Raw genomic sequence first — 10164 nt, forward strand, 5'->3', positions numbered from 1 at the left:
AGGGGAGGGAGGGTGTAGGGAGGAGGGTCCATCCTCTCTTAGGACAACTCACTTCTTGAATTAACTAAAAGTATTTCCTCTCATTGAGCTAAAACTTGTCTTTCCATTATCTCACCCTCCTGGTTCTGCTTCTATACCTTGGAGTCAAAGAGAATAAATGTAATCCTCTTCCAAATAAAAGATCTCTAAATATTTCTATTTTTTTCTTCCTAAATAACTGAATAGACATATGATCCTATGGATTTCTTAAGGCAGTTGAGTCTAGATGGGTTACGGTTTTGGTTTTTTTTTTCCTGAGTCATCTCAAATGATTAGCAATACTTCTGTGGACAGGTGTGGTTGAGAAGTCACACTGGTTTCGATGAATAAAGCAAAGAGAAGATAAATCTACAAAAAAAGAAAAGCGAGAAAAAAATGAAGTGAATGCATATGATAACACTGTTTTAGGCATTTGGGCATCTTCATGTTGATAGGATGATGTATTTTTGTTGTTCTTATTTTCCTTTTTTTTAAACTGAAGTATAGTTGATTGACAGTATCACGTTAGTTTCAGGTGTACCAAAAGACCTTGGAATATTCCAACACTGATGCCCCTTGAGGTCCTGCCAGAGAACACAATTTCTCTCTTCCAGTGTCTCTGTTAATGAACTGGGGGTAAAGGACTATCCCTCTTCTACTCTTGAGGTCTAGACCACCAGAAAGTACGAACGTTTTCTCTAACAGGATCAAACCCCAGTTCCTCTGCAGTGTACTGCACTTAATCAAGGCACAGCATCTCTAGACCTCAGAATCCACCTATCTGAAGCAAGGAGGGTTGTTCTGTGATGATCTCACAATGTTGCCCAGAATGAAAATTTTATAACTGTGTAACATATGCAAACTCTATAAAATGAGGGTCAATATTTTCATATGTAGCAAAACAGGGAACAGGCAGATTCAGTTCATCACACAACACTTCTCAAGGCTTGATCATTTGCATTCCACTGCCACAGTTTTTATCATTTCTGGGTACTGCCTGTACTATGATTACTTAACAGCTTTCTTTGAATCAACTTATTTATTCTACTTGAATAATTTATTTTACAAGAAAATTTTATATCAGCATACATGCAAAACCATTGCCTGTCATAAAAATATATTTCAGCACAGATATTTATTTAAGCATAAACACAATTATGTTTATGCTTAAATATAAAGTATTTTAAAGAACATTATTTAAGAGCATCATCTAAAGTAACCTGAAAGGGACTTGCCTGGCAGTTCAGTAGTTAAGACTCCATGCTTCCACTTTGGGGGTGTGAGAGTTCGATCCCTGGTCAGAGAACTAAGATTCCACATGGAGAGGCCAAATAAATAAATAAAAATAAAAGCAGCTGAAGGATCCCACATAGCAGTGTGGGATAAAGCTCTTTGAATTCAAGTGTGATAAAGGGAGGTTATTTTTGTTGTTGTCATTCACTCCCTAAGTCATATCCAGTTCTTTACAACCCCATGGACTGCAGCATGCAAGGCTTCCCTGTCCTTCACTGTCTCCCAAAATTTGCTCAGATTCATGTCCATTGAGTCAGTGATGAAGTTATATTTCCCTTATAGTCCCTGGAATGTCAAGAACTTTGTTTTCTTAGAAACTCTCCCTGGGTCAATAGCAGTTTATAGCTCAAGAGCAAATTAGTGAAAGTCAACCCCTTGATCACCTAATGCTGAATAATAATAAAGCCAACATTTGTTGAGCGCTTACTATAGCCCTTGTGCTTTTCATGCTTTTGAATCTTATATCTAATTCCTGAAGTCAATATAAGAGTTGATCACTTTACCAATGAAATCTATATTTACAATCTTGGACTCAATCAACTCCTACAAATATTTTTTCTTGTGAAAAAAAACCCTAGCCTCGAGTTGTAGCACGATGTAGTAAATGTTATGGAAATTGAAGATTTGTCTTAGGGATTTCATCACTGTGGATTAGTAATCAAAAAGACTCAAGAGAATCTACTCAGAGATCAGTGTTTTTATAAAAGGAGATGTAAATATAAAAAGCAATCTTGTTTGAATCCTCACCTCCTTTTCCTCCAGAATTCTCCATACTCCCAAAATTAAAAAATACACATACATATACACACATTTTTTTCTGATTTTTACTTTATATTGGCGTTCAGTTGATTAGCAATATTGTGTTAGTTTCAGATGTATAGTAAAGTGACTCAATTATATATACACATGTATCTGTTCTTTTTCAAATTCTTTTCCCATTTAAGGTTATTACAGAATATTGAGCAGAGTTCCCTGTGCTCTACAGTAGATCCTAACATAGCAGTGATACACACACAGATTTAAAACAAATGATTTATAAACTTTTCCATGATACGAGTTATTGTACTACATACGGAACTGCCCTCAAGTCTGATAGGGTGTGTTATGTTTGCATTTTACCCCTGTTGTGGTTTCCTGTCAATCTGTGAGCCCTGGGGAACCTTCTAGAAGACCTTCTTGGTTGAGTCTCAGAATTTTAGCAAGCACCAATCTCAGATGTCTGTTATGCAGATTTACTGATGGCTCAGCGAGTAAAGAATCAGCCTGCAAACACAGAAGATGAGGGTTCAATCCCTGGGTCAGGAAGATTCCCTGGAGAAGGAAATGGCAACCCACTCCAGTATTCTTGCCTGAAAAAATCCCGTGGACAGAAGAGCCTGATGGGCTACGGTCCAAAGGATCACAAAGAATCAGACACAACAATTAACCACACACACACACACACACACACACGGACTCTCTGAACTTCACTTGTCTCTTCCTGTGTGGGTGCCTTGAATGGATCTTCCTCCTCCTCAAAAGACACTTCACATTTCCTGAGACATTAGCTTTAAAATCAAATGTCAGTCACAGTCTAGGTGGACATTTCTCAGATTAATGGGGATTAGATTATCCCCAAGGAGGCTGCCAGGCCCCACCCAAGCCTACTGAATTCGAGTCTACCAGGGTGGAGCCCAGGAATCTAGCACATCAAAGTTTTGAGAACCAGCAATTTGGTTTAATCCCCTCATTTTCCAAAAGGGGAAATTGAGGCCCAAGAGAAGTAAATGACTCACCTAAGATCCAGCTGTCTCAGCATCAGGACAAGAATTGTTCCTCGAAACAGATCCTCAGGATAGTCAAAAACCCCTCCCAGTCCAGTTGGACTGAACTCTGCCAAGAGTTTGACATCCCCACCGCCTGGTACTTTTTCATGTTTTTCTTTATGCCACTTGACTTAGTAGACCTCACATGGCTAAACCATTACTTGTCTTATCACTGCCAGTGTCATCAGAAATCCAAAAACCAGTTGTAACCAGTGACCGGGAGCCTAGAGTTTGATACGCTCTCCAAAAGCAAAACTTGGAAAATCTAACCTAGGAGAACTCCTAAATTCCATCCTATAAAGGATGGAATTAGCCATGTTGAAAGGCAGTGGGGAGGGGTGGCTAAGAACACAGACCTTCATGCAGTTTTGGGTTCAAGTATGTTGCCTGATGCCTGGTATGCAGTAAACACTCAGTAAAAGCTGCTGTGTTGATGATGATAATTCAAGACAGAATACCTGAGCAAACTTGGAAACATCTAAACCCGTTCGATAGGTACATCTAAATCCAAAGAAACTCACAACTTGATCAATTGCAATAGGATTCTAGCTGAAGCAATGCTGGGTTAACAGACCACACGGTCATCTTGGAGTGAAGAAAAAATGAGCCACTCAAACTGTTGAATGCCTACCAGATGCCAGGCTCAGAGCTAGGACTTTTGGACACATCATCTCGTTTATCCCTGACCACAGCCTTATGAGACGATAATATGATATCTTTTTCTTTTTTTACTATACAGTAGGTGTTCTTGCCTGGAGAATCCCAGGGACGGGGAGGCCTGGTGGGCTGCCGTCTATGGGGTCGCACAGAGTCGGAAGCGACTTAGCAGCAGCAGGTCCTTGTCAGTTACCCACTTTAAATATAGCAGTCTGTACATGTCAATCCCAAACTCCCTAATTATAGGATATTCTATTTTATCATCCTTATTTTAAAGATGGAGACTCTGAAATTCAGGGAAGTTAAATAACTCGTCCAAGATCACACAGTTAATTTACGGTGGAGACGGGATTCCTACCTAGATCTGTCTGACTCCACTACCATGGGTGATGAGTAAAATCCCACCCGTGAGATACAGACTCATTGCCAACTGGCCTCCTCTCTTCTTCAACTCTTTTTAAGCACCAACGCTTTTCTCCTAAACCTTAAAATGATTTTTTAAGGAGAAAGGATTAGAAGAAAATAACTTCTCTTTAAAGAACACAGACAGTAAAGAATCTGCCTGCAAGCAGCAGACCAGGGTTCGATCTCCAGGTCAGGAAGATCTCCTGGAGAAGGGACTGGCAACCTACTCCAGTATCCTTGCCTGGAGAATTCCATGGAGAGGGAGCCAGGTGGGCTATAGTCCATGGGGTCACAAAGAGTCAGACATGACTTAGCAACTAACACACACACACACACACACACACACTGATAATCTAGTCATCTCCCAGATATTTGTGTAGATGGAAACATCCACACATATGGCATTCCAAGTCAAAAACAGTAGCTCTGCGTATTTAAATCATTTTGTTGGTATCTTCAGCCTTACACAACAGTTCTCACAGCATACCTAATGAACTATAATCATCGTCCAAAGTATGTAACTTAACAACAAACGGGGAGCAAGTGAGATAACTGGTAAAAGATCCCACCAAAATGGTATCTGTCCCAAACACTTTGCAACTCAGCTGAACTCAACACATCAGCAATAGGCGTTATATGTGGAAGCAGGGGGCTGATGCAAACGAGGCACCAGGAAACTCGTGCTTATCAGAATAGCTGCTTTGAGTTGGCTGCAGCCATGCTAATGCAAAAAGGAGGATCTGAACAGGTCTCCCCTTGTGTGTTTTTTTTTAATAATTTATTTTATTTTTGCCCTGCTGGGTCTTCACTGCTGTGAGGGTTTTCTCTGGTTGCTGCGAGCAGGGGCTACTCTCCAGCTGTGATGCACAGGTTCGCATTGCAGTGAGTTCTCTTGTTGCAGAGCACAGGCTCCAGGATGCATGGGCTTCGGTAGCTGCGGCTTCCGGGCTCTGGAGCGCAGGCTTGATAGTTGTGGCTCTCAGGCTCAACTGCTCCAAGGTAGGTGGGATCTCCCTGGACCAGGGATTGAACCCTTGTTGGGAGGCGGATTCTTTACCGCTGAGCCACCAGGGAAAAAGACCTCCCCTTGTATTGATACTAGAATTATTGTAGCAAGATTTTCTTTTTACTGTCACCACCCACTTTGAAGGTAAATTTTATGATTTCTGACTTAAGCTCCTGTGAAAGTGAAAGTGTTAGTCGCTCAGTCATGTCTGACTCTTTGTGACTCTATGGACAGTAGCGCACCAGGCTCCTCCTTCCATGAAATTCTCCAGGCAAGAATACTGGAGTGGGGTGCCAGTTCCCTCCTCCAGGGGATCTTCCTGACCCAGGGATGGAACCTGGGTCTCCTCAATTGCAGGCAGATTCTTTACCATCTGAGCCACCAAGGAAGCCCTCCTAAGGTAGGTCTATAATCCAGGTGGAAGTTGACAGACAGGTTTGTTCTGCTGTGGCTGAAAGTGTTCTAGGTCCATGCAACCTGGGTGTCCTGCCATCAGGACAATTAGTGCTAGGAAGCTTGATAGCCTGAAACTAAACCACAGTTTGTTTATCCATGATTTGCTTTCTCAGGAGCAAGAAACAGAGAGGGCTCTGAGCAGGAGACTTGTGGACCACGTAACTCCCTCTTCTCCAACAGGGGTCGGTTCCCTGACACTTGGCGCTCCCCTCCAGGAGGGGAAGGGATGGGCTGTTTTCTGACTCACCCTGGCCGGAGGCAGAACCCTTTTGTCCGATGGTTTCCGAGTGGTATTACCTGCCAACTGGGAGAGCAGACAGACGTTCCATCCATCGTACACCTGTGCTGTGCCTCCAGCGCCCTCTACAGGACATTGTTAAGAACTGGATGCTGGGAACTTGGACAAAACCGGCCCCCTTTACTTGGGACTGAGTAGGGATTTCAGGGCTAAAACTGGGAAAGTCCTGGGCAAGCTAAGATACACTGGCCACACCATTAAATAAATGGGGACCTGAATCTGGTTGTAGGGGCATGATCGTCGTCATCACTTTATGGTTGAAGTCCAGGGATGGGGAAGGGACAACATAGACCGGGATGAAAGAGGTACAGAGGTTACCTAGCAAGGAGAAATAAGCTGTTGAATAATGAGGCTCTTTGCCCTGAGTCAAAGCTCTCAGCCCTAAAGCAGAGCCATGTATCAGATTCTACAGCCCAGGCTGGGGGAAGAATGGGGGACTGGAGACTTACATGTTTCCTTGTGAGCTGTCAATCATTCTTTTGATTTTCCTTCACTTGACAAACAGCTGCTGAAATCTATTATGTTCCAAGAACCCTCCTGCTGCTGCTGCTGCTGCTAAGTCCACTAATAAAGATCCAACACGACATGACCCCTTGCCTTTTGTCTGGTAGAGGAGATGTCTGCCCAAATGGTCAGAGCCCAGCGGATGCACACCTGCATGAATCAAAGACATGGCAAAAATGTGCCCTGGAAAGGCCTTCTCCCTACAGAGCAATGAGTGAGGCACTCCTTTTGGTGGGTACTTGAGCACGGCAGGAACTGACTGGCAGGAGTCAGGCCCAGGGCCAGGGGGCAGAGGAGCATAAGATGGCTCATTGGAGTCCTTTGAACTCTGCTCTGAAGCTAGCCCACCTTCTCTGCCTGACCCCCGACTGACAGAGCCCAGGAAATTGCTAGCCAGAGGAGGTTGGCTAAGTAAATTATGATACTGAAAGTATTTTCCGAGTTAATGCTGGTAAGAAAGAATATGTAACAAGGTGGGGCTATACATACACTCTCAGATTGCTTCCTCTGTCTCAGTCACTCAATTGTGTGTCTGACTTTTTGCAACCCCATGTACTGTAGCCCGCCGGGCCCCTCTGTTCATGGGATTTCCCAGGCAAGAATATTGGAGTGGGTTGCCATTTCCTCCTCAAGGGGACCTTCCCAACCCAGAGATCGAACCTGTCTCCTGCATTGACAGGTGGGTTCTTTACCACTGAGCCACCTGGGTAGCCAACACTCTCAGACTAGTTTCTTTCAAAAAGTAAATGTATGTTGGATCATATTCCTGTACAATTAAATACGCATCCAGAGAAAAACTAGAAGGGAAAACACAGAAACCAGATCCAGTGTGTTTGTAAGATTAGGGGTGATCTTTTATTCCTCTTGGCAAAACTGGGTTTTGTACAGTTAAGTCATTTTCACCATAAACAAGGGAAATATCTTTAGTGTTATAAAGTTCACGTGGACTACATTCTAGTGAAAAACTACAGTTAAAAAAAAACAAAACAAACAAACAAAAAAAAAAACCAGTGCTGCTATAAATTAAACCTGTTACAAAAGAAAAAAAAGAACAGTCCTGGATTAACACATCTGAAGTTACCCAGGAAGAGAAGAAAGAAAAGCCTGTACAGGGGAATTAATTCTCCTTTCAACTCATGGGGCTTAATTATTTTGTCCGTCTTCCCACCCAACTGGTGCCAGAGGTGGCGTCGTAACACCCAGGCCAGAAGCGAATCCAGTGGCCAAAGATGCTGGATTAGCTGAGCTGGGCTGCAGGCAAGCTGGGAGATGTAATAAGAGCTGGTGTCCTTCCAAGAGACGATCTTTGAAGGAAAACAATCCCAGGCTGCCATCAAAATGAAGAGATGGAGACAGATTCAGCTGCTGGGCTGAGCTAAGCTGAGTGACAACTTGCTATAGCCCTGAGGCGGGTGCGCGGATGACTAAGGAGGGACGGGTCCTCAGGGTGAGGGCCCAGCTCGGGGGATGGGAAGGTGGGTCCAGTACCTCATAGCTCCTCCCACATACCACAGGCTCCACCCACTCCTCCTTGGTACTTCACAAAAGGTGTGAGATTGTTTAAGTCCATTTTAAACAGGATGCTTCCTGTTCGTCCAGTTTCAAGACTCCAGGGATGCCAATGAATCCCCATCACACTGTCTCCAGCCAGCGGCCTAGGACCCTAGGCTTCCCCTGGGTTGAAGAGAAGGAAGTAGGTAATTAACTGGGACATTTGACTAGTGGTTGAACTGACTCTGTCCCTGAGCTTTATCCATTTGGAAACATGGTTCTGGGGTCAAAGGGGGCCCCCTTGGAGGTTGCCCAGCACCTTGGCTCCTTGTATTTACCTCCATCTCTGGCCCTAGAAAGCCGGAAGAAGCTGGAATACACCTGGATGGAGCCTCCCTGGCCTCATCTGGAAACTGACTTCTCCCCTCCCCCATGCCTCCAGGCCAGCAAATTCCTCCAGGGCCCAGACCCTGCTGGCAAAGATTTCTGCCCATTTCCTCCTGCCCAGATCAGTGAACCGCCCTGTCATTTTCAAATCACCCTGACTGGGTGCCCTTGACCCTAACCCTGATAAGATTCCAGCTCTCCTAAATCTTGGGGTGGGATGGGGGAGGGGGAGGATTTGCCCTGAACATTTCTTCCTGGCTCCCTCTTGGACCTCTTACTCAGAAATACACGAACAAACTGCCTTTCAGATGGTAGATAGAGGTGGAGGAGCCAGTGACAGATCTCCACCCATTCCTTCAACACTTACTGACGGTTTGAGAGTCCTGTGATGGAGCACACTCAGAGAGGAGGGGGTCCTGGGCCCTTGGAGAAAGAGGAGAGAAAGGCACTGACTGTCTCTACCAAAGGCCACATGCATGGTCCCATGAGTCAGGGGAGGGAAACAAACTTTCCTGTGTGCAGACACTAGGGAAGGCTTCAGAAGTGTGGTATCTGAGCTGGTTCTGAAAGGGCAGTGGGAGATGGAGAGAGGGCACTATGGGAGGCAAGGGAGGCCCTGTGGAAAGTTTGGAGCAGAGACAGAAAGGAGCAGCAACTAAAACTGAATTCCCCTAAAACTGAGTTCTTCTGCCAAGCTTATGGTTAACCTCCTTATGCAAAACTTCACTCCCTTTCTTGTCCTACACCTATTACCCTTCCAGATTGAGGAGTATCAAAGAAAAGGGGGGATTATAACCAAGCAGGACCCGGTGGGGCCTTCCTGGGAAGACCAACCCCCCCTCCCCCCACAACATGTCCTCTACCTGCCTCTCAGTTATCGAAAAACTTCAGCCTCCTAGACCTTCCGAAATAACAAATTTAATTAGAGAAGTGAGAAAATGCAAAAATCAGGGAAAATAGTCAAGTAAGACAAAATAACAGTAGCTTAGCAATTAAACAAAGTCAAGGAACTTTAGTCCCTCCTCAAGGGCTATAGATCATGTTCTGAGCCATGTCCTTGAGATATTTCACAGATAACTGAAACCCCCACCAGATGGAAGATGTGAACTACATGCTGACCACAAGCACGTAACCCCAGACTAGTTGGAACCAGAAGGTTGATGATGTTAATCCCTGATTACCTCACCACCAACCAATCAGAAGAATGTCCACAAGTTGATCATGTACCATGCAACCTCTCCCTCACCCTGTCTTTAAAAATCTTTCCTTGAAAGCCATCGTGGAGTTTGGGGTTTTTGAGCATTAGCCACCTGTACTCCTTGCTTGGTGCCCTGCAATAAACGCTGCACTTTCCTTCACCACAACCTGGGGTCAGTAGATTGGCTTCAGATTCAAGTTGGGTTTGATCACACAATAAGCCAGTTGTTTAAGTGGAGGGGGGATACTCTTTGGAGGGTTCCGATTCCAAACCCAGGCTGAATCTCAGCCTCCACTTGGTCCTCCTGGCTGGGAGGTATAGGAATGAGTTATTATGGGAGACTATTAAAGCAACGAGACAGGTTAAAACACGCCTACTGGACTCTGGTAAGACCACCCCTTTCTCAGTAGGAGATAATGCAATCAAAATTTCTTAGAGGCCCTGGGCTTTGAGGTAGGGAATCCCCAGCACCCAGGAGAGTCCCGTGGCTGGAAAGGTCAGCAGATGGTGGTGACTCAGCACTAGGAAGACCAATGCTTCTGTCCCGTTTGGCTGAAGAGCTCTGGCCAAAGGACTGATGGCTCAGATCCCTAGTCACAGAGACCTTTCTCCACCAGATACAGATCAGCTTCATCCAGATTCCCTG

Source organism: Bison bison, unplaced genomic scaffold, assembly GCF_000754665.1.
Source record: "Bison bison bison isolate TAMUID 2011002044 unplaced genomic scaffold, Bison_UMD1.0 scf7180017864180, whole genome shotgun sequence".
Classification (NCBI taxonomy): domain Eukaryota; kingdom Metazoa; phylum Chordata; class Mammalia; order Artiodactyla; family Bovidae; genus Bison; species Bison bison.